At 50.8% G+C, this 25,334-nt stretch overlaps 29 non-coding genes across 29 annotated transcripts; all 29 read left to right on the plus strand.

Annotated features, from left to right (window-relative positions):
- The first annotated feature begins 335 nt into the window (after nt 1-335).
- Trnaa-agc (transfer RNA alanine (anticodon AGC)) lies at nt 336-408 on the plus strand. Its single transcript has one exon. It is a non-coding gene; the product is annotated as a tRNA-Ala (tRNA).
- A 1,074-nt stretch (nt 409-1,482) lies between these two features.
- Nucleotides 1,483-1,555, plus strand: Trnaa-ugc (transfer RNA alanine (anticodon UGC)). The gene has a single exon. It is a non-coding gene; the product is annotated as a tRNA-Ala (tRNA).
- Nucleotides 1,556-1,978: 423 nt separating this feature from the next.
- Nucleotides 1,979-2,051, plus strand: Trnaa-agc (transfer RNA alanine (anticodon AGC)). The gene has a single exon. It is a non-coding gene; the product is annotated as a tRNA-Ala (tRNA).
- A 1,074-nt stretch (nt 2,052-3,125) lies between these two features.
- On the plus strand, nt 3,126-3,198 carry Trnaa-ugc (transfer RNA alanine (anticodon UGC)). The gene has a single exon. It is a non-coding gene; the product is annotated as a tRNA-Ala (tRNA).
- A 423-nt stretch (nt 3,199-3,621) lies between these two features.
- Nucleotides 3,622-3,694, plus strand: Trnaa-agc (transfer RNA alanine (anticodon AGC)). The gene has a single exon. It is a non-coding gene; the product is annotated as a tRNA-Ala (tRNA).
- Nucleotides 3,695-4,768: 1,074 nt separating this feature from the next.
- Trnaa-ugc (transfer RNA alanine (anticodon UGC)) lies at nt 4,769-4,841 on the plus strand. Its single transcript has one exon. It is a non-coding gene; the product is annotated as a tRNA-Ala (tRNA).
- Nucleotides 4,842-5,264: 423 nt separating this feature from the next.
- On the plus strand, nt 5,265-5,337 carry Trnaa-agc (transfer RNA alanine (anticodon AGC)). The gene has a single exon. It is a non-coding gene; the product is annotated as a tRNA-Ala (tRNA).
- Nucleotides 5,338-6,411: 1,074 nt separating this feature from the next.
- On the plus strand, nt 6,412-6,484 carry Trnaa-ugc (transfer RNA alanine (anticodon UGC)). Its single transcript has one exon. It is a non-coding gene; the product is annotated as a tRNA-Ala (tRNA).
- A 423-nt stretch (nt 6,485-6,907) lies between these two features.
- On the plus strand, nt 6,908-6,980 carry Trnaa-agc (transfer RNA alanine (anticodon AGC)). The gene has a single exon. It is a non-coding gene; the product is annotated as a tRNA-Ala (tRNA).
- Nucleotides 6,981-8,054: 1,074 nt separating this feature from the next.
- Trnaa-ugc (transfer RNA alanine (anticodon UGC)) lies at nt 8,055-8,127 on the plus strand. Its single transcript has one exon. It is a non-coding gene; the product is annotated as a tRNA-Ala (tRNA).
- A 423-nt stretch (nt 8,128-8,550) lies between these two features.
- Nucleotides 8,551-8,623, plus strand: Trnaa-agc (transfer RNA alanine (anticodon AGC)). The gene has a single exon. It is a non-coding gene; the product is annotated as a tRNA-Ala (tRNA).
- Nucleotides 8,624-9,697: 1,074 nt separating this feature from the next.
- Trnaa-ugc (transfer RNA alanine (anticodon UGC)) lies at nt 9,698-9,770 on the plus strand. Its single transcript has one exon. It is a non-coding gene; the product is annotated as a tRNA-Ala (tRNA).
- A 423-nt stretch (nt 9,771-10,193) lies between these two features.
- On the plus strand, nt 10,194-10,266 carry Trnaa-agc (transfer RNA alanine (anticodon AGC)). Its single transcript has one exon. It is a non-coding gene; the product is annotated as a tRNA-Ala (tRNA).
- Nucleotides 10,267-11,340: 1,074 nt separating this feature from the next.
- On the plus strand, nt 11,341-11,413 carry Trnaa-ugc (transfer RNA alanine (anticodon UGC)). Its single transcript has one exon. It is a non-coding gene; the product is annotated as a tRNA-Ala (tRNA).
- Nucleotides 11,414-11,836: 423 nt separating this feature from the next.
- On the plus strand, nt 11,837-11,909 carry Trnaa-agc (transfer RNA alanine (anticodon AGC)). Its single transcript has one exon. It is a non-coding gene; the product is annotated as a tRNA-Ala (tRNA).
- A 1,074-nt stretch (nt 11,910-12,983) lies between these two features.
- On the plus strand, nt 12,984-13,057 carry Trnaa-ugc (transfer RNA alanine (anticodon UGC)). The gene has a single exon. It is a non-coding gene; the product is annotated as a tRNA-Ala (tRNA).
- Nucleotides 13,058-13,480: 423 nt separating this feature from the next.
- Trnaa-agc (transfer RNA alanine (anticodon AGC)) lies at nt 13,481-13,553 on the plus strand. The gene has a single exon. It is a non-coding gene; the product is annotated as a tRNA-Ala (tRNA).
- A 1,063-nt stretch (nt 13,554-14,616) lies between these two features.
- Nucleotides 14,617-14,689, plus strand: Trnaa-ugc (transfer RNA alanine (anticodon UGC)). The gene has a single exon. It is a non-coding gene; the product is annotated as a tRNA-Ala (tRNA).
- A 423-nt stretch (nt 14,690-15,112) lies between these two features.
- On the plus strand, nt 15,113-15,185 carry Trnaa-agc (transfer RNA alanine (anticodon AGC)). The gene has a single exon. It is a non-coding gene; the product is annotated as a tRNA-Ala (tRNA).
- Nucleotides 15,186-16,248: 1,063 nt separating this feature from the next.
- Trnaa-ugc (transfer RNA alanine (anticodon UGC)) lies at nt 16,249-16,321 on the plus strand. Its single transcript has one exon. It is a non-coding gene; the product is annotated as a tRNA-Ala (tRNA).
- A 423-nt stretch (nt 16,322-16,744) lies between these two features.
- On the plus strand, nt 16,745-16,817 carry Trnaa-agc (transfer RNA alanine (anticodon AGC)). The gene has a single exon. It is a non-coding gene; the product is annotated as a tRNA-Ala (tRNA).
- A 1,063-nt stretch (nt 16,818-17,880) lies between these two features.
- Trnaa-ugc (transfer RNA alanine (anticodon UGC)) lies at nt 17,881-17,953 on the plus strand. Its single transcript has one exon. It is a non-coding gene; the product is annotated as a tRNA-Ala (tRNA).
- A 423-nt stretch (nt 17,954-18,376) lies between these two features.
- Nucleotides 18,377-18,449, plus strand: Trnaa-agc (transfer RNA alanine (anticodon AGC)). The gene has a single exon. It is a non-coding gene; the product is annotated as a tRNA-Ala (tRNA).
- Nucleotides 18,450-19,523: 1,074 nt separating this feature from the next.
- On the plus strand, nt 19,524-19,596 carry Trnaa-ugc (transfer RNA alanine (anticodon UGC)). Its single transcript has one exon. It is a non-coding gene; the product is annotated as a tRNA-Ala (tRNA).
- A 423-nt stretch (nt 19,597-20,019) lies between these two features.
- On the plus strand, nt 20,020-20,092 carry Trnaa-agc (transfer RNA alanine (anticodon AGC)). Its single transcript has one exon. It is a non-coding gene; the product is annotated as a tRNA-Ala (tRNA).
- A 1,074-nt stretch (nt 20,093-21,166) lies between these two features.
- On the plus strand, nt 21,167-21,239 carry Trnaa-ugc (transfer RNA alanine (anticodon UGC)). The gene has a single exon. It is a non-coding gene; the product is annotated as a tRNA-Ala (tRNA).
- A 423-nt stretch (nt 21,240-21,662) lies between these two features.
- On the plus strand, nt 21,663-21,735 carry Trnaa-agc (transfer RNA alanine (anticodon AGC)). The gene has a single exon. It is a non-coding gene; the product is annotated as a tRNA-Ala (tRNA).
- A 1,786-nt stretch (nt 21,736-23,521) lies between these two features.
- Trnaa-ugc (transfer RNA alanine (anticodon UGC)) lies at nt 23,522-23,594 on the plus strand. Its single transcript has one exon. It is a non-coding gene; the product is annotated as a tRNA-Ala (tRNA).
- Nucleotides 23,595-24,017: 423 nt separating this feature from the next.
- Trnaa-agc (transfer RNA alanine (anticodon AGC)) lies at nt 24,018-24,090 on the plus strand. Its single transcript has one exon. It is a non-coding gene; the product is annotated as a tRNA-Ala (tRNA).
- The last annotated feature ends 1,244 nt before the right edge of the window (nt 24,091-25,334 follow it).

Genomic DNA, 25,334 nt, shown 5'->3' on the forward strand with positions numbered 1-25,334 from the left:
GATGTATACTGACGTAAGGAGAGCAAGACGTAAATGTGAGGACCGGCTGTTGTCGAGGTGTCATCGACTGCAAATCTGTCTTAGGTATAACGGCCTAACCTCAATGAAGTCTAGAGAGTGGACAACACGTCCGTCTTACTCAGAGTGGTGGCCGAACGCTATTTTCGACGTTGTGCGTGCCACTTTAATTTTGGCCAACTACGATTCGATACAGAATGCAGAAAACCTGAAAGACACCCTCGCGGCCACATTGAGAGTAGTGTTTGTCTGCGGAATAATGAGAGTGCAAGGGTCTGTGGTATTGATATGGTTGTATGTAGCACTATTTGTCATCAGGGGGCGTAGCTCAGATGGTAGAGCGCTCGCTTAGCATGCGAGAGGTACTGGGATCGATACCCAGCGCCTCCAGAATTTTTAACACACCAACATGTCCACACTGCCATGCAAGTGGAATAATTCACAGCCAGCGAATGTGTCAAGGCAGATACGAGCGAACGATTAGCAGCCACAATTGGCAAGCGTACTGTTACGCGCAAGAAGCACCCTCCTCCCACCGCTACACTGAATTTAGAAACAGTACAAGTCCTCCCTTAAGATTCTCAAACCTATGTCGGAAAGATCTGCCTTGCGCCGAGTTCACAAAAATCCCACTGCACATTCCCATTCTTTACGTGCAGTCGGCTGCTACTGGTGTTGCTAGTTGTGACTGCTGATGACAGATGCCGTAGCAATCAATTCATGGAGTGAGTTGTATGTTTTGCGATACTCTGTCTCTGACAAGCAAGCAGAGGTGACATAGGCGCGAACACGGGAAGGTTGCAGCCCCTCGCTGCCTGCAGACACCGAGCAGCCACACTAGGTGGGCGGCCTAAGCCGTAGGCGAAATGTGCTCACTCGCTTGGGCGCGACGTCAAGCTCTAAATAAGGCTGTCACTAGCGTGAGCGTTGCGTGAGCGTCGTGTAAAGTCGGAAAAGCCGTCTGCATTGGTGAGTGCCATGTTTGGGGAGCGTTTCGTAGTTTGCGCAGTGCAATGGAGACGCCGAAACGTGTTGTGGCCCAGTCTTTTGCAGTTGGACGACAAGAGTGGTACACAGTAGTAAAGTGCGAGGCAGTGAGTTGGCATGAACAGTCGAGTGCACAATGGGGCTTCAGATGTGCTTGTTACCTGAGGCGCGGTGTGATTGCCGACAAGGAGTGAAAACGGAGCAATTTGTGACTGTCCTTTCGAGAAATGGCTCTGAGCACTATGGGTCTCAACTGCTGTGGTCATCAGTCGACAGTCCTTTCAATTTAAGACGTTAAATACAGACGGAATTTGTAGTCGTAACACCAGAACATCGAAACTACTTGGAACTCATGTGTATATGAACGTGACCGCGCCTTTGTACACTGGTCCCTTCACCCCTACAAACCAACCAACCATCAGGTCCGTGCACTTCAGAGTAGCAAAGAAAGGAAAACAGCGCAGCTCTGTTGCGCTTGGGGGCGTAGCTCAGTTGGTAGAGCGTTCGCTTTGCATGTGAAAGGTCCCGGGTTCAAGCCCCGGCGCCTCCATGTTTTGTGGACAGTGCATGGTAAGTGTTGGTCGCGGCGAGCCTAAAGACACGCAAGATGTTGCAAAGCCAGCGTCACAGACTCATATGATGTATACTGACGTAAGGAGAGCAAGACGTAAATGTGAGGACCGGCTGTTGTCGAGGTGTCATCGACTGCAAATCTGTCTTAGGTATAACGGCCTAACCTCAATGAAGTCTAGAGAGTGGACAACACGTCCGTCTTACTCAGAGTGGTGGCCGAACGCTATTTTCGACGTTGTGCGTGCCACTTTAATTTTGGCCAACTACGATTCGATACAGAATGCAGAAAACCTGAAAGACACCCTCGCGGCCACATTGAGAGTAGTGTTTGTCTGCGGAATAATGAGAGTGCAAGGGTCTGTGGTATTGATATGGTTGTATGTAGCACTATTTGTCATCCGGGGGCGTAGCTCAGATGGTAGAGCGCTCGCTTAGCATGCGAGAGGTACTGGGATCGATACCCAGCGCCTCCAGAATTTTTAACACACCAACATGTCCACACTGCCATGCAAGTGGAATAATTCACAGCCAGCGAATGTGTCAAGGCAGATACGAGCGAACGATTAGCAGCCACAATTGGCAAGCGTACTGTTACGCGCAAGAAGCACCCTCCTCCCACCGCTACACTGAATTTAGAAACAGTACAAGTCCTCCCTTAAGATTCTCAAACCTATGTCGGAAAGATCTGCCTTGCGCCGAGTTCACAAAAATCCCACTGCACATTCCCATTCTTTACGTGCAGTCGGCTGCTACTGGTGTTGCTAGTTGTGACTGCTGATGACAGATGCCGTAGCAATCAATTCATGGAGTGAGTTGTATGTTTTGCGATACTCTGTCTCTGACAAGCAAGCAGAGGTGACATAGGCGCGAACACGGGAAGGTTGCAGCCCCTCGCTGCCTGCAGACACCGAGCAGCCACACTAGGTGGGCGGCCTAAGCCGTAGGCGAAATGTGCTCACTCGCTTGGGCGCGACGTCAAGCTCTAAATAAGGCTGTCACTAGCGTGAGCGTTGCGTGAGCGTCGTGTAAAGTCGGAAAAGTCGTCTGCATTGGTGAGTGCCATGTTTGGGGAGCGTTTCGTAGTTTGCGCAGTGCAATGGAGACGCGGAAACGTGTTGTGGCCCAGTCTTTTGCAGTTGGACGACAAGAGTGGTACACAGTAGTAAAGTGCGAGGCAGTGAGTTGGCATGAACAGTCGAGTGCACAATGGGGCTTCAGATGTGCTTGTTACCTGAGGCGCGGTGTGATTGCCGACAAGGAGTGAAAACGGAGCAATTTGTGACTGTCCTTTCGAGAAATGGCTCTGAGCACTATGGGTCTCAACTGCTGTGGTCATCAGTCGACAGTCCTTTCAATTTAAGACGTTAAATACAGACGGAATTTGTAGTCGTAACACCAGAACATCGAAACTACTTGGAACTCATGTGTATATGAACGTGACCGCGCCTTTGTACACTGGTCCCTTCACCCCTACAAACCAACCAACCATCAGGTCCGTGCACTTCAGAGTAGCAAAGAAAGGAAAACAGCGCAGCTCTGTTGCGCTTGGGGGCGTAGCTCAGTTGGTAGAGCGTTCGCTTTGCATGTGAAAGGTCCCGGGTTCAAGCCCCGGCGCCTCCATGTTTTGTGGACAGTGCATGGTAAGTGTTGGTCGCGGCGAGCCTAAAGACACGCAAGATGTTGCAAAGCCAGCGTCACAGACTCATATGATGTATACTGACGTAAGGAGAGCAAGACGTAAATGTGAGGACCGGCTGTTGTCGAGGTGTCATCGACTGCAAATCTGTCTTAGGTATAACGGCCTAACCTCAATGAAGTCTAGAGAGTGGACAACACGTCCGTCTTACTCAGAGTGGTGGCCGAACGCTATTTTCGACGTTGTGCGTGCCACTTTAATTTTGGCCAACTACGATTCGATACAGAATGCAGAAAACCTGAAAGACACCCTCGCGGCCACATTGAGAGTAGTGTTTGTCTGCGGAATAATGAGAGTGCAAGGGTCTGTGGTATTGATATGGTTGTATGTAGCACTATTTGTCATCAGGGGGCGTAGCTCAGATGGTAGAGCGCTCGCTTAGCATGCGAGAGGTACTGGGATCGATACCCAGCGCCTCCAGAATTTTTAACACACCAACATGTCCACACTGCCATGCAAGTGGAATAATTCACAGCCAGCGAATGTGTCAAGGCAGATACGAGCGAACGATTAGCAGCCACAATTGGCAAGCGTACTGTTACGCGCAAGAAGCACCCTCCTCCCACCGCTACACTGAATTTAGAAACAGTACAAGTCCTCCCTTAAGATTCTCAAACCTATGTCGGAAAGATCTGCCTTGCGCCGAGTTCACAAAAATCCCACTGCACATTCCCATTCTTTACGTGCAGTCGGCTGCTACTGGTGTTGCTAGTTGTGACTGCTGATGACAGATGCCGTAGCAATCAATTCATGGAGTGAGTTGTATGTTTTGCGATACTCTGTCTCTGACAAGCAAGCAGAGGTGACATAGGCGCGAACACGGGAAGGTTGCAGCCCCTCGCTGCCTGCAGACACCGAGCAGCCACACTAGGTGGGCGGCCTAAGCCGTAGGCGAAATGTGCTCACTCGCTTGGGCGCGACGTCAAGCTCTAAATAAGGCTGTCACTAGCGTGAGCGTTGCGTGAGCGTCGTGTAAAGTCGGAAAAGTCGTCTGCATTGGTGAGTGCCATGTTTGGGGAGCGTTTCGTAGTTTGCGCAGTGCAATGGAGACGCGGAAACGTGTTGTGGCCCAGTCTTTTGCAGTTGGACGACAAGAGTGGTACACAGTAGTAAAGTGCGAGGCAGTGAGTTGGCATGAACAGTCGAGTGCACAATGGGGCTTCAGATGTGCTTGTTACCTGAGGCGCGGTGTGATTGCCGACAAGGAGTGAAAACGGAGCAATTTGTGACTGTCCTTTCGAGAAATGGCTCTGAGCACTATGGGTCTCAACTGCTGTGGTCATCAGTCGACAGTCCTTTCAATTTAAGACGTTAAATACAGACGGAATTTGTAGTCGTAACACCAGAACATCGAAACTACTTGGAACTCATGTGTATATGAACGTGACCGCGCCTTTGTACACTGGTCCCTTCACCCCTACAAACCAACCAACCATCAGGTCCGTGCACTTCAGAGTAGCAAAGAAAGGAAAACAGCGCAGCTCTGTTGCGCTTGGGGGCGTAGCTCAGTTGGTAGAGCGTTCGCTTTGCATGTGAAAGGTCCCGGGTTCAAGCCCCGGCGCCTCCATGTTTTGTGGACAGTGCATGGTAAGTGTTGGTCGCGGCGAGCCTAAAGACACGCAAGATGTTGCAAAGCCAGCGTCACAGACTCATATGATGTATACTGACGTAAGGAGAGCAAGACGTAAATGTGAGGACCGGCTGTTGTCGAGGTGTCATCGACTGCAAATCTGTCTTAGGTATAACGGCCTAACCTCAATGAAGTCTAGAGAGTGGACAACACGTCCGTCTTACTCAGAGTGGTGGCCGAACGCTATTTTCGACGTTGTGCGTGCCACTTTAATTTTGGCCAACTACGATTCGATACAGAATGCAGAAAACCTGAAAGACACCCTCGCGGCCACATTGAGAGTAGTGTTTGTCTGCGGAATAATGAGAGTGCAAGGGTCTGTGGTATTGATATGGTTGTATGTAGCACTATTTGTCATCAGGGGGCGTAGCTCAGATGGTAGAGCGCTCGCTTAGCATGCGAGAGGTACTGGGATCGATACCCAGCGCCTCCAGAATTTTTAACACACCAACATGTCCACACTGCCATGCAAGTGGAATAATTCACAGCCAGCGAATGTGTCAAGGCAGATACGAGCGAACGATTAGCAGCCACAATTGGCAAGCGTACTGTTACGCGCAAGAAGCACCCTCCTCCCACCGCTACACTGAATTTAGAAACAGTACAAGTCCTCCCTTAAGATTCTCAAACCTATGTCGGAAAGATCTGCCTTGCGCCGAGTTCACAAAAATCCCACTGCACATTCCCATTCTTTACGTGCAGTCGGCTGCTACTGGTGTTGCTAGTTGTGACTGCTGATGACAGATGCCGTAGCAATCAATTCATGGAGTGAGTTGTATGTTTTGCGATACTCTGTCTCTGACAAGCAAGCAGAGGTGACATAGGCGCGAACACGGGAAGGTTGCAGCCCCTCGCTGCCTGCAGACACCGAGCAGCCACACTAGGTGGGCGGCCTAAGCCGTAGGCGAAATGTGCTCACTCGCTTGGGCGCGACGTCAAGCTCTAAATAAGGCTGTCACTAGCGTGAGCGTTGCGTGAGCGTCGTGTAAAGTCGGAAAAGTCGTCTGCATTGGTGAGTGCCATGTTTGGGGAGCGTTTCGTAGTTTGCGCAGTGCAATGGAGACGCGGAAACGTGTTGTGGCCCAGTCTTTTGCAGTTGGACGACAAGAGTGGTACACAGTAGTAAAGTGCGAGGCAGTGAGTTGGCATGAACAGTCGAGTGCACAATGGGGCTTCAGATGTGCTTGTTACCTGAGGCGCGGTGTGATTGCCGACAAGGAGTGAAAACGGAGCAATTTGTGACTGTCCTTTCGAGAAATGGCTCTGAGCACTATGGGTCTCAACTGCTGTGGTCATCAGTCGACAGTCCTTTCAATTTAAGACGTTAAATACAGACGGAATTTGTAGTCGTAACACCAGAACATCGAAACTACTTGGAACTCATGTGTATATGAACGTGACCGCGCCTTTGTACACTGGTCCCTTCACCCCTACAAACCAACCAACCATCAGGTCCGTGCACTTCAGAGTAGCAAAGAAAGGAAAACAGCGCAGCTCTGTTGCGCTTGGGGGCGTAGCTCAGTTGGTAGAGCGTTCGCTTTGCATGTGAAAGGTCCCGGGTTCAAGCCCCGGCGCCTCCATGTTTTGTGGACAGTGCATGGTAAGTGTTGGTCGCGGCGAGCCTAAAGACACGCAAGATGTTGCAAAGCCAGCGTCACAGACTCATATGATGTATACTGACGTAAGGAGAGCAAGACGTAAATGTGAGGACCGGCTGTTGTCGAGGTGTCATCGACTGCAAATCTGTCTTAGGTATAACGGCCTAACCTCAATGAAGTCTAGAGAGTGGACAACACGTCCGTCTTACTCAGAGTGGTGGCCGAACGCTATTTTCGACGTTGTGCGTGCCACTTTAATTTTGGCCAACTACGATTCGATACAGAATGCAGAAAACCTGAAAGACACCCTCGCGGCCACATTGAGAGTAGTGTTTGTCTGCGGAATAATGAGAGTGCAAGGGTCTGTGGTATTGATATGGTTGTATGTAGCACTATTTGTCATCAGGGGGCGTAGCTCAGATGGTAGAGCGCTCGCTTAGCATGCGAGAGGTACTGGGATCGATACCCAGCGCCTCCAGAATTTTTAACACACCAACATGTCCACACTGCCATGCAAGTGGAATAATTCACAGCCAGCGAATGTGTCAAGGCAGATACGAGCGAACGATTAGCAGCCACAATTGGCAAGCGTACTGTTACGCGCAAGAAGCACCCTCCTCCCACCGCTACACTGAATTTAGAAACAGTACAAGTCCTCCCTTAAGATTCTCAAACCTATGTCGGAAAGATCTGCCTTGCGCCGAGTTCACAAAAATCCCACTGCACATTCCCATTCTTTACGTGCAGTCGGCTGCTACTGGTGTTGCTAGTTGTGACTGCTGATGACAGATGCCGTAGCAATCAATTCATGGAGTGAGTTGTATGTTTTGCGATACTCTGTCTCTGACAAGCAAGCAGAGGTGACATAGGCGCGAACACGGGAAGGTTGCAGCCCCTCGCTGCCTGCAGACACCGAGCAGCCACACTAGGTGGGCGGCCTAAGCCGTAGGCGAAATGTGCTCACTCGCTTGGGCGCGACGTCAAGCTCTAAATAAGGCTGTCACTAGCGTGAGCGTTGCGTGAGCGTCGTGTAAAGTCGGAAAAGTCGTCTGCATTGGTGAGTGCCATGTTTGGGGAGCGTTTCGTAGTTTGCGCAGTGCAATGGAGACGCGGAAACGTGTTGTGGCCCAGTCTTTTGCAGTTGGACGACAAGAGTGGTACACAGTAGTAAAGTGCGAGGCAGTGAGTTGGCATGAACAGTCGAGTGCACAATGGGGCTTCAGATGTGCTTGTTACCTGAGGCGCGGTGTGATTGCCGACAAGGAGTGAAAACGGAGCAATTTGTGACTGTCCTTTCGAGAAATGGCTCTGAGCACTATGGGTCTCAACTGCTGTGGTCATCAGTCGACAGTCCTTTCAATTTAAGACGTTAAATACAGACGGAATTTGTAGTCGTAACACCAGAACATCGAAACTACTTGGAACTCATGTGTATATGAACGTGACCGCGCCTTTGTACACTGGTCCCTTCACCCCTACAAACCAACCAACCATCAGGTCCGTGCACTTCAGAGTAGCAAAGAAAGGAAAACAGCGCAGCTCTGTTGCGCTTGGGGGCGTAGCTCAGTTGGTAGAGCGTTCGCTTTGCATGTGAAAGGTCCCGGGTTCAAGCCCCGGCGCCTCCATGTTTTGTGGACAGTGCATGGTAAGTGTTGGTCGCGGCGAGCCTAAAGACACGCAAGATGTTGCAAAGCCAGCGTCACAGACTCATATGATGTATACTGACGTAAGGAGAGCAAGACGTAAATGTGAGGACCGGCTGTTGTCGAGGTGTCATCGACTGCAAATCTGTCTTAGGTATAACGGCCTAACCTCAATGAAGTCTAGAGAGTGGACAACACGTCCGTCTTACTCAGAGTGGTGGCCGAACGCTATTTTCGACGTTGTGCGTGCCACTTTAATTTTGGCCAACTACGATTCGATACAGAATGCAGAAAACCTGAAAGACACCCTCGCGGCCACATTGAGAGTAGTGTTTGTCTGCGGAATAATGAGAGTGCAAGGGTCTGTGGTATTGATATGGTTGTATGTAGCACTATTTGTCATCAGGGGGCGTAGCTCAGATGGTAGAGCGCTCGCTTAGCATGCGAGAGGTACTGGGATCGATACCCAGCGCCTCCAGAATTTTTAACACACCAACATGTCCACACTGCCATGCAAGTGGAATAATTCACAGCCAGCGAATGTGTCAAGGCAGATACGAGCGAACGATTAGCAGCCACAATTGGCAAGCGTACTGTTACGCGCAAGAAGCACCCTCCTCCCACCGCTACACTGAATTTAGAAACAGTACAAGTCCTCCCTTAAGATTCTCAAACCTATGTCGGAAAGATCTGCCTTGCGCCGAGTTCACAAAAATCCCACTGCACATTCCCATTCTTTACGTGCAGTCGGCTGCTACTGGTGTTGCTAGTTGTGACTGCTGATGACAGATGCCGTAGCAATCAATTCATGGAGTGAGTTGTATGTTTTGCGATACTCTGTCTCTGACAAGCAAGCAGAGGTGACATAGGCGCGAACACGGGAAGGTTGCAGCCCCTCGCTGCCTGCAGACACCGAGCAGCCACACTAGGTGGGCGGCCTAAGCCGTAGGCGAAATGTGCTCACTCGCTTGGGCGCGACGTCAAGCTCTAAATAAGGCTGTCACTAGCGTGAGCGTTGCGTGAGCGTCGTGTAAAGTCGGAAAAGTCGTCTGCATTGGTGAGTGCCATGTTTGGGGAGCGTTTCGTAGTTTGCGCAGTGCAATGGAGACGCGGAAACGTGTTGTGGCCCAGTCTTTTGCAGTTGGACGACAAGAGTGGTACACAGTAGTAAAGTGCGAGGCAGTGAGTTGGCATGAACAGTCGAGTGCACAATGGGGCTTCAGATGTGCTTGTTACCTGAGGCGCGGTGTGATTGCCGACAAGGAGTGAAAACGGAGCAATTTGTGACTGTCCTTTCGAGAAATGGCTCTGAGCACTATGGGTCTCAACTGCTGTGGTCATCAGTCGACAGTCCTTTCAATTTAAGACGTTAAATACAGACGGAATTTGTAGTCGTAACACCAGAACATCGAAACTACTTGGAACTCATGTGTATATGAACGTGACCGCGCCTTTGTACACTGGTCCCTTCACCCCTACAAACCAACCAACCATCAGGTCCGTGCACTTCAGAGTAGCAAAGAAAGGAAAACAGCGCAGCTCTGTTGCGCTTGGGGGCGTAGCTCAGTTGGTAGAGCGTTCGCTTTGCATGTGAAAGGTCCCGGGTTCAAGCCCCGGCGCCTCCATGTTTTGTGGACAGTGCATGGTAAGTGTTGGTCGCGGCGAGCCTAAAGACACGCAAGATGTTGCAAAGCCAGCGTCACAGACTCATATGATGTATACTGACGTAAGGAGAGCAAGACGTAAATGTGAGGACCGGCTGTTGTCGAGGTGTCATCGACTGCAAATCTGTCTTAGGTATAACGGCCTAACCTCAATGAAGTCTAGAGAGTGGACAACACGTCCGTCTTACTCAGAGTGGTGGCCGAACGCTATTTTCGACGTTGTGCGTGCCACTTTAATTTTGGCCAACTACGATTCGATACAGAATGCAGAAAACCTGAAAGACACCCTCGCGGCCACATTGAGAGTAGTGTTTGTCTGCGGAATAATGAGAGTGCAAGGGTCTGTGGTATTGATATGGTTGTATGTAGCACTATTTGTCATCAGGGGGCGTAGCTCAGATGGTAGAGCGCTCGCTTAGCATGCGAGAGGTACTGGGATCGATACCCAGCGCCTCCAGAATTTTTAACACACCAACATGTCCACACTGCCATGCAAGTGGAATAATTCACAGCCAGCGAATGTGTCAAGGCAGATACGAGCGAACGATTAGCAGCCACAATTGGCAAGCGTACTGTTACGCGCAAGAAGCACCCTCCTCCCACCGCTACACTGAATTTAGAAACAGTACAAGTCCTCCCTTAAGATTCTCAAACCTATGTCGGAAAGATCTGCCTTGCGCCGAGTTCACAAAAATCCCACTGCACATTCCCATTCTTTACGTGCAGTCGGCTGCTACTGGTGTTGCTAGTTGTGACTGCTGATGACAGATGCCGTAGCAATCAATTCATGGAGTGAGTTGTATGTTTTGCGATACTCTGTCTCTGACAAGCAAGCAGAGGTGACATAGGCGCGAACACGGGAAGGTTGCAGCCCCTCGCTGCCTGCAGACACCGAGCAGCCACACTAGGTGGGCGGCCTAAGCCGTAGGCGGAATGTGCTCACTCGCTTGGGCGCGACGTCAAGCTCTAAATAAGGCTGTCACTAGCGTGAGCGTTGCGTGAGCGTCGTGTAAAGTCGGAAAAGTCGTCTGCATTGGTGAGTGCCATGTTTGGGGAGCGTTTCGTAGTTTGCGCAGTGCAATGGAGACGCGGAAACGTGTTGTGGCCCAGTCTTTTGCAGTTGGACGACAAGAGTGGTACACAGTAGTAAAGTGCGAGGCAGTGAGTTGGCATGAACAGTCGAGTGCACAATGGGGCTTCAGATGTGCTTGTTACCTGAGGCGCGGTGTGATTGCCGACAAGGAGTGAAAACGGAGCAATTTGTGACTGTCCTTTCGAGAAATGGCTCTGAGCACTATGGGTCTCAACTGCTGTGGTCATCAGTCGACAGTCCTTTCAATTTAAGACGTTAAATACAGACGGAATTTGTAGTCGTAACACCAGAACATCGAAACTACTTGGAACTCATGTGTATATGAACGTGACCGCGCCTTTGTACACTGGTCCCTTCACCCCTACAAACCAACCAACCATCAGGTCCGTGCACTTCAGAGTAGCAAAGAAAGGAAAACAGCGCAGCTCTGTTGCGCTTGGGGGCGTAGCTCAGTTGGTAGAGCGTTCGCTTTGCATGTGAAAGGTCCCGGGTTCAAGCCCCGGCGCCTCCATGTTTTGTGGACAGTGCATGGTAAGTGTTGGTCGCGGCGAGCATAAAGACACGCAAGATGTTGCAAAGCCAGCGTCACAGACTCATATGATGTATACTGACGTAAGGAGAGCAAGACGTAAATGTGAGGACCGGCTGTTGTCGAGGTGTCATCGACTGCAAATCTGTCTTAGGTATAACGGCCTAACCTCAATGAAGTCTAGAGAGTGGACAACACGTCCGTCTTACTCAGAGTGGTGGCCGAACGCTATTTTCGACGTTGTGCGTGCCACTTTAATTTTGGCCAACTACGATTCGATACAGAATGCAGAAAACCTGAAAGACACCCTCGCGGCCACATTGAGAGTAGTGTTTGTCTGCGGAATAATGAGAGTGCAAGGGTCTGTGGTATTGATATGGTTGTATGTAGCACTATTTGTCATCAGGGGGCGTAGCTCAGATGGTAGAGCGCTCGCTTAGCATGCGAGAGGTACTGGGATCGATACCCAGCGCCTCCAGAATTTTTAACACACCAACATGTCCACACTGCCATGCAAGTGGAATAATTCACAGCCAGCGAATGTGTCAAGGCAGATACGAGCGAACGATTAGCAGCCACAATTGGCAAGCGTACTGTTACGCGCAAGAAGCACCCTCCTCCCACCGCTACACTGAATTTAGAAACAGTACAAGTCCTCCCTTAAGATTCTCAAACCTATGTCGGAAAGATCTGCCTTGCGCCGAGTTCACAAAAATCCCACTGCACATTCCCATTCTTTACGTGCAGTCGGCTGCTACTGGTGTTGCTAGTTGTGACTGCTGATGACAGATGCCGTAGCAATCAATTCATGGAGTGAGTTGTATGTTTTGCGATACTCTGTCTCTGACAAGCAAGCAGAGGTGACATAGGCGCGAACACGGGAAGGTTGCAGCCCCTCGCTGCCTGCAGACACCGAGCAGCCACACTAGGTGGGCGGCCTAAGCCGTAGGCGAAATGTGCTCACTCGCTTGGGCGCGACGTCAAGCTCTAAATAAGGCTGTCACTAGCGTGAGCGTTGCGTGAGCGTCGTGTAAAGTCGGAAAAGTCGTCTGCATTGGTGAGTGCCATGTTTGGGGAGCGTTTCGTAGTTTGCGCAGTGCAATGGAGACGCGGAAACGTGTTGTGGCCCAGTCTTTTGCAGTTGGACGACAAGAGTGGTACACAGTAGTAAAGTGCGAGGCAGTGAGTTGGCATGAACAGTCGAGTGCACAATGGGGCTTCAGATGTGCTTGTTACCTGAGGCGCGGTGTGATTGCCGACAAGGAGTGAAAACGGAGCAATTTGTGACTGTCCTTTCGAGAAATGGCTCTGAGCACTATGGGTCTCAACTGCTGTGGTCATCAGTCGACAGTCCTTTCAATTTAAGACGTTAAATACAGACGGAATTTGTAGTCGTAACACCAGAACATCGAAACTACTTGGAACTCATGTGTATATGAACGTGACCGCGCCTTTGTACACTGGTCCCTTCACCCCTACAAACCAACCAACCATCAGGTCCGTGCACTTCAGAGTAGCAAAGAAAGGAAAACAGCGCAGCTCTGTTGCGCTTGGGGGCGTAGCTCAGTTGGTAGAGCGTTTCTCTTTGCATGTGAAAGGTCCCGGGTTCAAGCCCCGGCGCCTCCATGTTTTGTGGACAGTGCATGGTAAGTGTTGGTCGCGGCGAGCCTAAAGACACGCAAGATGTTGCAAAGCCAGCGTCACAGACTCATATGATGTATACTGACGTAAGGAGAGCAAGACGTAAATGTGAGGACCGGCTGTTGTCGAGGTGTCATCGACTGCAAATCTGTCTTAGGTATAACGGCCTAACCTCAATGAAGTCTAGAGAGTGGACAACACGTCCGTCTTACTCAGAGTGGTGGCCGAACGCTATTTTCGACGTTGTGCGTGCCACTTTAATTTTGGCCAACTACGATTCGATACAGAATGCAGAAAACCTGAAAGACACCCTCGCGGCCACATTGAGAGTAGTGTTTGTCTGCGGAATAATGAGAGTGCAAGGGTCTGTGGTATTGATATGGTTGTATGTAGCACTATTTGTCATCAGGGGGCGTAGCTCAGATGGTAGAGCGCTCGCTTAGCATGCGAGAGGTACTGGGATCGATACCCAGCGCCTCCAGAATTTTTAACACACCAACATGTCCACACTGCCATGCAAGTGGAATAATTCACAGCCAGCGAATGTGTCAAGGCAGATACGAGCGAACGATTAGCAGCCACAATTGGCAAGCGTACTGTTACGCGCAAGAAGCACCCTCCTCCCACCGCTACACTGAATTTAGAAACAGTACAAGTCCTCCCTTAAGATTCTCAAACCTATGTCGGAAAGATCTGCCTTGCGCCGAGTTCACAAAAATCCCACTGCACATTCCCATTCTTTACGTGCAGTCGGCTGCTACTGGTGTTGCTAGTTGTGACTGCTGATGACAGATGCCGTAGCAATCAATTCATGGAGTGAGTTGTATGTTTTGCGATACTCTGTCTCTGACAAGCAAGCAGAGGTGACATAGGCGCGAACACGGGAAGGTTGCAGCCCCTCGCTGCCTGCAGACACCGAGCAGCCACACTAGGTGGGCGGCCTAAGCCGTAGGCGAAATGTGCTCACTCGCTTGGGCGCGACGTCAAGCTCTAAATAAGGCTGTCACTAGCGTGAGCGTCGTGTAAAGTCGGAAAAGTCGTCTGCATTGGTGAGTGCCATGTTTGGGGAGCGTTTCGTAGTTTGCGCAGTGCAATGGAGACGCGGAAACGTGTTGTGGCCCAGTCTTTTGCAGTTGGACGACAAGAGTGGTACACAGTAGTAAAGTGCGAGGCAGTGAGTTGGCATGAACAGTCGAGTGCACAATGGGGCTTCAGATGTGCTTGTTACCTGAGGCGCGGTGTGATTGCCGACAAGGAGTGAAAACGGAGCAATTTGTGACTGTCCTTTCGAGAAATGGCTCTGAGCACTATGGGTCTCAACTGCTGTGGTCATCAGTCGACAGTCCTTTCAATTTAAGACGTTAAATACAGACGGAATTTGTAGTCGTAACACCAGAACATCGAAACTACTTGGAACTCATGTGTATATGAACGTGACCGCGCCTTTGTACACTGGTCCCTTCACCCCTACAAACCAACCAACCATCAGGTCCGTGCACTTCAGAGTAGCAAAGAAAGGAAAACAGCGCAGCTCTGTTGCGCTTGGGGGCGTAGCTCAGTTGGTAGAGCGTTCGCTTTGCATGTGAAAGGTCCCGGGTTCAAGCCCCGGCGCCTCCATGTTTTGTGGACAGTGCATGGTAAGTGTTGGTCGCGGCGAGCCTAAAGACACGCAAGATGTTGCAAAGCCAGCGTCACAGACTCATATGATGTATACTGACGTAAGGAGAGCAAGACGTAAATGTGAGGACCGGCTGTTGTCGAGGTGTCATCGACTGCAAATCTGTCTTAGGTATAACGGCCTAACCTCAATGAAGTCTAGAGAGTGGACAACACGTCCGTCTTACTCAGAGTGGTGGCCGAACGCTATTTTCGACGTTGTGCGTGCCACTTTAATTTTGGCCAACTACGATTCGATACAGAATGCAGAAAACCTGAAAGACACCCTCGCGGCCACATTGAGAGTAGTGTTTGTCTGCGGAATAATGAGAGTGCAAGGGTCTGTGGTATTGATATGGTTGTATGTAGCACTATTTGTCATCAGGGGGCGTAGCTCAGATGGTAGAGCGCTCGCTTAGCATGCGAGAGGTACTGGGATCGATACCCAGCGCCTCCAGAATTTTTAACACACCAACATGTCCACACTGCCATGCAAGTGGAATAATTCACAGCCAGCGAATGTGTCAAGGCAGATACGAGCGAACGATTAGCAGCCACAATTGGCAAGCGTACTGTTACGCGCAAGAAGCACCCTCCTCCCACCGCTACACTGAATTTAGAAACAGTACAAGTCCTCCCTTAAGATTCTCAAACCTATGTCGGAAAGATCTGCCTTGCGCCGAGTTCACAAAAATCCCACTGCACATTCCCATTCTTTACGTGCAGTCGGCTGCTACTGGTGTTGCTAGTTGTGACTGCTGATGACAGATGCCGTAGCAATCAATTCATGGAGTGAGTTGTATGTTTTGCGATACTCTGTCTCTGACAAGCAAGCAGAGGTGACATAGGCGCGAACACGGGAAGGTTGCAGCCCCTCGCTGCCTGCAGACACCGAGCAGCCACACTAGGTGGGCGGCCTAAGCCGTAGGCGAAATGTGCTCACTCGCTTGGGCGCGACGTCAAGCTCTAAATAAGGCTGTCACTAGCGTGAGCGTCGTGTAAAGTCGGAAAAGTCGTCTGCATTGGTGAGTGCCATGTTTGGGGAGCGTTTCGTAGTTTGCGCAGTGCAATGGAGACGCGGAAACGTGTTGTGGCCCAGTCTTTTGCAGTTGGACGACAAGAGTGGTACACAGTAGTAAAGTGCGAGGCAGTGAGTTGGCATGAACAGTCGAGTGCACAATGGGGCTTCAGATGTGCTTGTTACCTGAGGCGCGGTGTGATTGCCGACAAGGAGTGAAAACGGAGCAATTTGTGACTGTCCTTTCGAGAAATGGCTCTGAGCACTATGGGTCTCAACTGCTGTGGTCATCAGTCGACAGTCCTTTCAATTTAAGACGTTAAATACAGACGGAATTTGTAGTCGTAACACCAGAACATCGAAACTACTTGGAACTCATGTGTATATGAACGTGACCGCGCCTTTGTACACTGGTCCCTTCACCCCTACAAACCAACCAACCATCAGGTCCGTGCACTTCAGAGTAGCAAAGAAAGGAAAACAGCGCAGCTCTGTTGCGCTTGGGGGCGTAGCTCAGTTGGTAGAGCGTTCGCTTTGCATGTGAAAGGTCCCGGGTTCAAGCCCCGGCGCCTCCATGTTTTGTGGACAGTGCATGGTAAGTGTTGGTCGCGGCGAGCCTAAAGACACGCAAGATGTTGCAAAGCCAGCGTCACAGACTCATATGATGTATACTGACGTAAGGAGAGCAAGACGTAAATGTGAGGACCGGCTGTTGTCGAGGTGTCATCGACTGCAAATCTGTCTTAGGTATAACGGCCTAACCTCAATGAAGTCTAGAGAGTGGACAACACGTCCGTCTTACTCAGAGTGGTGGCCGAACGCTATTTTCGACGTTGTGCGTGCCACTTTAATTTTGGCCAACTACGATTCGATACAGAATGCAGAAAACCTGAAAGACACCCTCGCGGCCACATTGAGAGTAGTGTTTGTCTGCGGAATAATGAGAGTGCAAGGGTCTGTGGTATTGATATGGTTGTATGTAGCACTATTTGTCATCAGGGGGCGTAGCTCAGATGGTAGAGCGCTCGCTTAGCATGCGAGAGGTACTGGGATCGATACCCAGCGCCTCCAGAATTTTTAACACACCAACATGTCCACACTGCCATGCAAGTGGAATAATTCACAGCCAGCGAATGTGTCAAGGCAGATACGAGCGAACGATTAGCAGCCACAATTGGCAAGCGTACTGTTACGCGCAAGAAGCACCCTCCTCCCACCGCTACACTGAATTTAGAAACAGTACAAGTCCTCCCTTAAGATTCTCAAACCTATGTCGGAAAGATCTGCCTTGCGCCGAGTTCACAAAAATCCCACTGCACATTCCCATTCTTTACGTGCAGTCGGCTGCTACTGGTGTTGCTAGTTGTGACTGCTGATGACAGATGCCGTAGCAATCAATTCATGGAGTGAGTTGTATGTTTTGCGATACTCTGTCTCTGACAAGCAAGCAGAGGTGACATAGGCGCGAACACGGGAAGGTTGCAGCCCCTCGCTGCCTGCAGACACCGAGCAGCCACACTAGGTGGGCGGCCTAAGCCGTAGGCGAAATGTGCTCACTCGCTTGGGCGCGACGTCAAGCTCTAAATAAGGCTGTCACTAGCGTGAGCGTCGTGTAAAGTCGGAAAAGTCGTCTGCATTGGTGAGTGCCATGTTTGGGGAGCGTTTCGTAGTTTGCGCAGTGCAATGGAGACGCGGAAACGTGTTGTGGCCCAGTCTTTTGCAGTTGGACGACAAGAGTGGTACACAGTAGTAAAGTGCGAGGCAGTGAGTTGGCATGAACAGTCGAGTGCACAATGGGGCTTCAGATGTGCTTGTTACCTGAGGCGCGGTGTGATTGCCGACAAGGAGTGAAAACGGAGCAATTTGTGACTGTCCTTTCGAGAAATGGCTCTGAGCACTATGGGTCTCAACTGCTGTGGTCATCAGTCGACAGTCCTTTCAATTTAAGACGTTAAATACAGACGGAATTTGTAGTCGTAACACCAGAACATCGAAACTACTTGGAACTCATGTGTATATGAACGTGACCGCGCCTTTGTACACTGGTCCCTTCACCCCTACAAACCAACCAACCATCAGGTCCGTGCACTTCAGAGTAGCAAAGAAAGGAAAACAGCGCAGCTCTGTTGCGCTTGGGGGCGTAGCTCAGTTGGTAGAGCGTTCGCTTTGCATGTGAAAGGTCCCGGGTTCAAGCCCCGGCGCCTCCATGTTTTGTGGACAGTGCATGGTAAGTGTTGGTCGCGGCGAGCCTAAAGACACGCAAGATGTTGCAAAGCCAGCGTCACAGACTCATATGATGTATACTGACGTAAGGAGAGCAAGACGTAAATGTGAGGACCGGCTGTTGTCGAGGTGTCATCGACTGCAAATCTGTCTTAGGTATAACGGCCTAACCTCAATGAAGTCTAGAGAGTGGACAACACGTCCGTCTTACTCAGAGTGGTGGCCGAACGCTATTTTCGACGTTGTGCGTGCCACTTTAATTTTGGCCAACTACGATTCGATACAGAATGCAGAAAACCTGAAAGACACCCTCGCGGCCACATTGAGAGTAGTGTTTGTCTGCGGAATAATGAGAGTGCAAGGGTCTGTGGTATTGATATGGTTGTATGTAGCACTATTTGTCATCAGGGGGCGTAGCTCAGATGGTAGAGCGCTCGCTTAGCATGCGAGAGGTACTGGGATCGATACCCAGCGCCTCCAGAATTTTTAACACACCAACATGTCCACACTGCCATGCAAGTGGAATAATTCACAGCCAGCGAATGTGTCAAGGCAGATACGAGCGAACGATTAGCAGCCACAATTGGCAAGCGTACTGTTACGCGCAAGAAGCACCCTCCTCCCACCGCTACACTGAATTTAGAAACAGTACAAGTCCTCCCTTAAGATTCTCAAACCTATGTCGGAAAGATCTGCCTTGCGCCGAGTTCACAAAAATCCCACTGCACATTCCCATTCTTTACGTGCAGTCGGCTGCTACTGGTGTTGCTAGTTGTGACTGCTGATGACAGATGCCGTAGCAATCAATTCATGGAGTGAGTTGTATGTTTTGCGATACTCTGTCTCTGACAAGCAAGCAGAGGTGACATAGGCGCGAACACGGGAAGGTTGCAGCCCCTCGCTGCCTGCAGACACCGAGCAGCCACACTAGGTGGGCGGCCTAAGCCGTAGGCGAAATGTGCTCACTCGCTTGGGCGCGACGTCAAGCTCTAAATAAGGCTGTCACTAGCGTGAGCGTTGCGTGAGCGTCGTGTAAAGTCGGAAAAGCCGTCTGCATTGGTGAGTGCCATGTTTGGGGAGCGTTTCGTAGTTTGCGCAGTGCAATGGAGACGCCGAAACGTGTTGTGGCCCAGTCTTTTGCAGTTGGACGACAAGAGTGGTACACAGTAGTAAAGTGCGAGGCAGTGAGTTGGCATGAACAGTCGAGTGCACAATGGGGCTTCAGATGTGCTTGTTACCTGAGGCGCGGTGTGATTGCCGACAAGGAGTGAAAACGGAGCAATTTGTGACTGTCCTTTCGAGAAATGGCTCTGAGCACTATGGGTCTCAACTGCTGTGGTCATCAGTCGACAGTCCTTTCAATTTAAGACGTTAAATACAGACGGAATTTGTAGTCGTAACACCAGAACATCGAAACTACTTGGAACTCATGTGTATATGAACGTGACCGCGCCTTTGTACACTGGTCCCTTCACCCCTACAAACCAACCAACCATCAGGTCCGTGCACTTCAGAGTAGCAAAGAAAGGAAAACAGCGCAGCTCTGTTGCGCTTGGGGGCGTAGCTCAGTTGGTAGAGCGTTCGCTTTGCATGTGAAAGGTCCCGGGTTCAAGCCCCGGCGCCTCCATGTTTTGTGGACAGTGCATGGTAAGTGTTGGTCGCGGCGAGCCTAAAGACACGCAAGATGTTGCAAAGCCAGCGTCACAGACTCATATGATGTATACTGACGTAAGGAGAGCAAGACGTAAATGTGAGGACCGGCTGTTGTCGAGGTGTCATCGACTGCAAATCTGTCTTAGGTATAACGGCCTAACCTCAATGAAGTCTAGAGAGTGGACAACACGTCCGTCTTACTCAGAGTGGTGGCCGAACGCTATTTTCGACGTTGTGCGTGCCACTTTAATTTTGGCCAACTACGATTCGATACAGAATGCAGAAAACCTGAAAGACACCCTCGCGGCCACATTGAGAGTAGTGTTTGTCTGCGGAATAATGAGAGTGCAAGGGTCTGTGGTATTGATATGGTTGTATGTAGCACTATTTGTCATCAGGGGGCGTAGCTCAGATGGTAGAGCGCTCGCTTAGCATGCGAGAGGTACTGGGATCGATAACCAGCGCCTCCAGAATTTTTAACACACCAACATGTCCACACTGCCATGCAAGTGGAATAATTCACAGCCAGCGAATGTGTCAAGGCAGATACGAGCGAACGATTAGCAGCCACAATTGGCAAGCGTACTGTTACGCGCAAGAAGCACCCTCCTCCCACCGCTACACTGAATTTAGAAACAGTACAAGTCCTCCCTTAAGATTCTCAAACCTATGTCGGAAAGATCTGCCTTGCGCCGAGTTCACAAAAATCCCACTGCACATTCCCATTCTTTACGTGCAGTCGGCTGCTACTGGTGTTGCTAGTTGTGACTGCTGATGACAGATGCCGTAGCAATCAATTCATGGAGTGAGTTGTATGTTTTGCGATACTCTGTCTCTGACAAGCAAGCAGAGGTGACATAGGCGCGAACACGGGAAGGTTGCAGCCCCTCGCTGCCTGCAGACACCGAGCAGCCACACTAGGTGGGCGGCCTAAGCCGTAGGCGAAATGTGCTCACTCGCTTGGGCGCGACGTCAAGCTCTAAATAAGGCTGTCACTAGCGTGAGCGTTGCGTGAGCGTCGTGTAAAGTCGGAAAAGTCGTCTGCATTGGTGAGTGCCATGTTTGGGGAGCGTTTCGTAGTTTGCGCAGTGCAATGGAGACGCGGAAACGTGTTGTGGCCCAGTCTTTTGCAGTTGGACGACAAGAGTGGTACACAGTAGTAAAGTGCGAGGCAGTGAGTTGGCATGAACAGTCGAGTGCACAATGGGGCTTCAGATGTGCTTGTTACCTGAGGCGCGGTGTGATTGCCGACAAGGAGTGAAAACGGAGCAATTTGTGACTGTCCTTTCGAGAAATGGCTCTGAGCACTATGGGTCTCAACTGCTGTGGTCATCAGTCGACAGTCCTTTCAATTTAAGACGTTAAATACAGACGGAATTTGTAGTCGTAACACCAGAACATCGAAACTACTTGGAACTCATGTGTATATGAACGTGACCGCGCCTTTGTACACTGGTCCCTTCACCCCTACAAACCAACCAACCATCAGGTCCGTGCACTTCAGAGTAGCAAAGAAAGGAAAACAGCGCAGCTCTGTTGCGCTTGGGGGCGTAGCTCAGTTGGTAGAGCGTTCGCTTTGCATGTGAAAGGTCCCGGGTTCAAGCCCCGGCGCCTCCATGTTTTGTGGACAGTGCATGGTAAGTGTTGGTCGCGGCGAGCCTAAAGACACGCAAGATGTTGCAAAGCCAGCGTCACAGACTCATATGATGTATACTGACGTAAGGAGAGCAAGACGTAAATGTGAGGACCGGCTGTTGTCGAGGTGTCATCGACTGCAAATCTGTCTTAGGTATAACGGCCTAACCTCAATGAAGTCTAGAGAGTGGACAACACGTCCGTCTTACTCAGAGTGGTGGCCGAACGCTATTTTCGACGTTGTGCGTGCCACTTTAATTTTGGCCAACTACGATTCGATACAGAATGCAGAAAACCTGAAAGACACCCTCGCGGCCACATTGAGAGTAGTGTTTGTCTGCGGAATAATGAGAGTGCAAGGGTCTGTGGTATTGATATGGTTGTATGTAGCACTATTTGTCATCAGGGGGCGTAGCTCAGATGGTAGAGCGCTCGCTTAGCATGCGAGAGGTACTGGGATCGATAACCAGCGCCTCCAGAATTTTTAACACACCAACATGTCCACACTGCCATGCAAGTGGAATAATTCACAGCCAGCGAATGTGTCAAGGCAGATACGAGCGAACGATTAGCAGCCACAATTGGCAAGCGTACTGTTACGCGCAAGAAGCACCCTCCTCCCACCGCTACACTGAATTTAGAAACAGTACAAGTCCTCCCTTAAGATTCTCAAACCTATGTCGGAAAGATCTGCCTTGCGCCGAGTTCACAAAAATCCCACTGCACATTCCCATTCTTTACGTGCAGTCGGCTGCTACTGGTGTTGCTAGTTGTGACTGCTGATGACAGATGCCGTAGCAATCAATTCATGGAGTGAGTTGTATGTTTTGCGATACTCTGTCTCTGACAAGCAAGCAGAGGTGACATAGGCGCGAACACGGGAAGGTTGCAGCCCCTCGCTGCCTGCAGACACCGAGCAGCCACACTAGGTGGGCGGCCTAAGCCGTAGGCGAAATGTGCTCACTCGCTTGGGCGCGACGTCAAGCTCTAAATAAGGCTGTCACTAGCGTGAGCGTTGCGTGAGCGTCGTGTAAAGTCGGAAAAGTCGTCTGCATTGGTGAGTGCCATGTTTGGGGAGCGTTTCGTAGTTTGCGCAGTGCAATGGAGACGCGGAAACGTGTTGTGGCCCAGTCTTTTGCAGTTGGACGACAAGAGTGGTACACAGTAGTAAAGTGCGAGGCAGTGAGTTGGCATGAACAGTCGAGTGCACAATGGGGCTTCAGATGTGCGAACACGGGAAGGTTGCAGCCCCTCGCTGCCTGCAGACACCGAGCAGCCACACTAGGTGGGCGGCCTAAGCCGTAGGCGAAATGTGCTCACTCGCTTGGGCGCGACGTCAAGCTCTAAATAAGGCTGTCACTAGCGTGAGCGTTGCGTGAGCGTCGTGTAAAGTCGGAAAAGTCGTCTGCATTGGTGAGTGCCATGTTTGGGGAGCGTTTCGTAGTTTGCGCAGTGCAATGGAGACGCGGAAACGTGTTGTGGCCCAGTCTTTTGCAGTTGGACGACAAGAGTGGTACACAGTAGTAAAGTGCGAGGCAGTGAGTTGGCATGAACTGTCGAGTGCACAATGGGGCTTCAGATGTGCGAACACGGGAAGGTTGCAGCCCCTCGCTGCCTGCAGACACCGAGCAGCCACACTAGGTGGGCGGCCTAAGCCGTAGGCGAAATGTGCTCACTCGCTTGGGCGCGACGTCAAGCTCTAAATAAGGCTGTCACTAGCGTGAGCGTTGCGTGAGCGTCGTGTAAAGTCGGAAAAGTCGTCTGCATTGGTGAGTGCCATGTTTGGGGAGCGTTTCGTAGTTTGCGCAGTGCAATGGAGACGCGGAAACGTGTTGTGGCCCAGTCTTTTGCAGTTGGACGACAAGAGTGGTACACAGTAGTAAAGTGCGAGGCAGTGAGTTGGCATGAACAGTCGAGTGCACAATGGGGCTTCAGATGTGCTTGTTACCTGAGGCGCGGTGTGATTGCCGACAAGGAGTGAAAACGGAGCAATTTGTGACTGTCCTTTCGAGAAATGGCTCTGAGCACTATGGGTCTCAACTGCTGTGGTCATCAGTCGACAGTCCTTTCAATTTAAGACGTTAAATACAGACGGAATTTGTAGTCGTAACACCAGAACATCGAAACTACTTGGAACTCATGTGTATATGAACGTGACCACGCCTTTGTACACTGGTCCCTTCACCCCTACAAACCAACCAACCATCAGGTCCGTGCACTTCAGAGTAGCAAAGAAAGGAAAACAGCGCAGCTCTGTTGCGCTTGGGGGCGTAGCTCAGTTGGTAGAGCGTTCGCTTTGCATGTGAAAGGTCCCGGGTTCAAGCCCCGGCGCCTCCATGTTTTGTGGACAGTGCATGGTAAGTGTTGGTCGCGGCGAGCCTAAAGACACGCAAGATGTTGGAAAGCCAGCGTCACAGACTCATATGATGTATACTGACGTAAGGAGCGCTAGACGTAAATGTGAGGACCGGCTGTTGTCGAGGTGTCATCGACTGCAAATCTGTCTTAGGTATAACGGCCTAACCTCAATGAAGTCTAGAGAGTGGACAACACGTCCGTCTTACTCAGAGTGGTGGCCGAACGCTATTTTCGACGTTGTGCGTGCCACTTTAATTTTGGCCAACTACGATTCGATACAGAATGCAGAAAACCTGAAAGACACCCTCGCGGCCACATTGAGAGTAGTGTTTGTCTGCGGAATAATGAGAGTGCAAGGGTCTGTGGTATTGATATGGTTGTATGTAGCACTATTTGTCATCAGGGGGCGTAGCTCAGATGGTAGAGCGCTCGCTTAGCATGCGAGAGGTACTGGGATCGATACCCAGCGCCTCCAGAATTTTTAACACACCAACATGTCCACACTGCCATGCAAGTGGAATAATTCACAGCCAGCGAATGTGTCAAGGCAGATACGAGCGAACGATTAGCAGCCACAATTGGCAAGCGTACTGTTACGCGCAAGAAGCACCCTCCTCCCACCGCTACACTGAATTTAGAAACAGTACAAGTCCTCCCTTAAGATTCTCAAACCTATGTCGGAAAGATCTGCCTTGCGCCGAGTTCACAAAAATCCCACTGCACATTCCCATTCTTTACGTGCAGTCGGCTGCTACTGGTGTTGCTAGTTGTGACTGCTGATGACAGATGCCGTAGCAATCAATTCATGGAGTGAGTTGTATGTTTTGCGATACTCTGTCTCTGACAAGCAAGCAGAGGTGACATAGGCGCGAACACGGGAAGGTTGCAGCCCCTCGCTGCCTGCAGACACCGAGCAGCCACACTAGGTGGGCGGCCTAAGCCGTAGGCGAAATGTGCTCACTCGCTTGGGCGCGACGTCAAGCTCTAAATAAGGCTGTCACTAGCGTGAGCGTTGCGTGAGCGTCGTGTAAAGTCGGAAAAGTCGTCTGCATTGGTGAGTGCCATGTTTGGGGAGCGTTTCGTAGTTTGCGCAGTGCAATGGAGACGCGGAAACGTGTTGTGGCCCAGTCTTTTGCAGTTGGACGACAAGAGTGGTACACAGTAGTAAAGTGCGAGGCAGTGAGTTGGCATGAACAGTCGAGTGCACAATGGGGCTTCAGATGTGCGAACACGGGAAGGTTGCAGCCCCTCGCTGCCTGCAGACACCGAGCAGCCACACTAGGTGGGCGGCCTAAGCCGTAGGCGAAATGTGCTCACTCGCTTGGGCGCGACGTCAAGCTCTAAATAAGGCTGTCACTAGCGTGAGCGTTGCGTGAGCGTCGTGTAAAGTCGGAAAAGTCGTCTGCATTGGTGAGTGCCATGTTTGGGGAGCGTTTCGTAGTTTGCGCAGTGCAATGGAGACGCGGAAACGTGTTGTGGCCCAGTCTTTTGCAGTTGGACGACAAGAGTGGTACACAGTAGTAAAGTGCGAGGCAGTGAGTTGGCATGAACTGTCGAGTGCACAATGGGGCTTCAGATGTGCGAACACGGGAAGGTTGCAGCCCCTCGCTGCCTGCAGACACCGAGCAGCCACACTAGGTGGGCGGCCTAAGCCGTAGGCGAAATGTGCTCACTCGCTTGGGCGCGACGTCAAGCTCTAAATAAGGCTGTCACTAGCGT

This window comes from Schistocerca cancellata, chromosome 10 (genome assembly GCF_023864275.1).
Source record: "Schistocerca cancellata isolate TAMUIC-IGC-003103 chromosome 10, iqSchCanc2.1, whole genome shotgun sequence".
In the NCBI taxonomy this organism is placed as follows: Eukaryota; Metazoa; Arthropoda; class Insecta; order Orthoptera; family Acrididae; genus Schistocerca; species Schistocerca cancellata.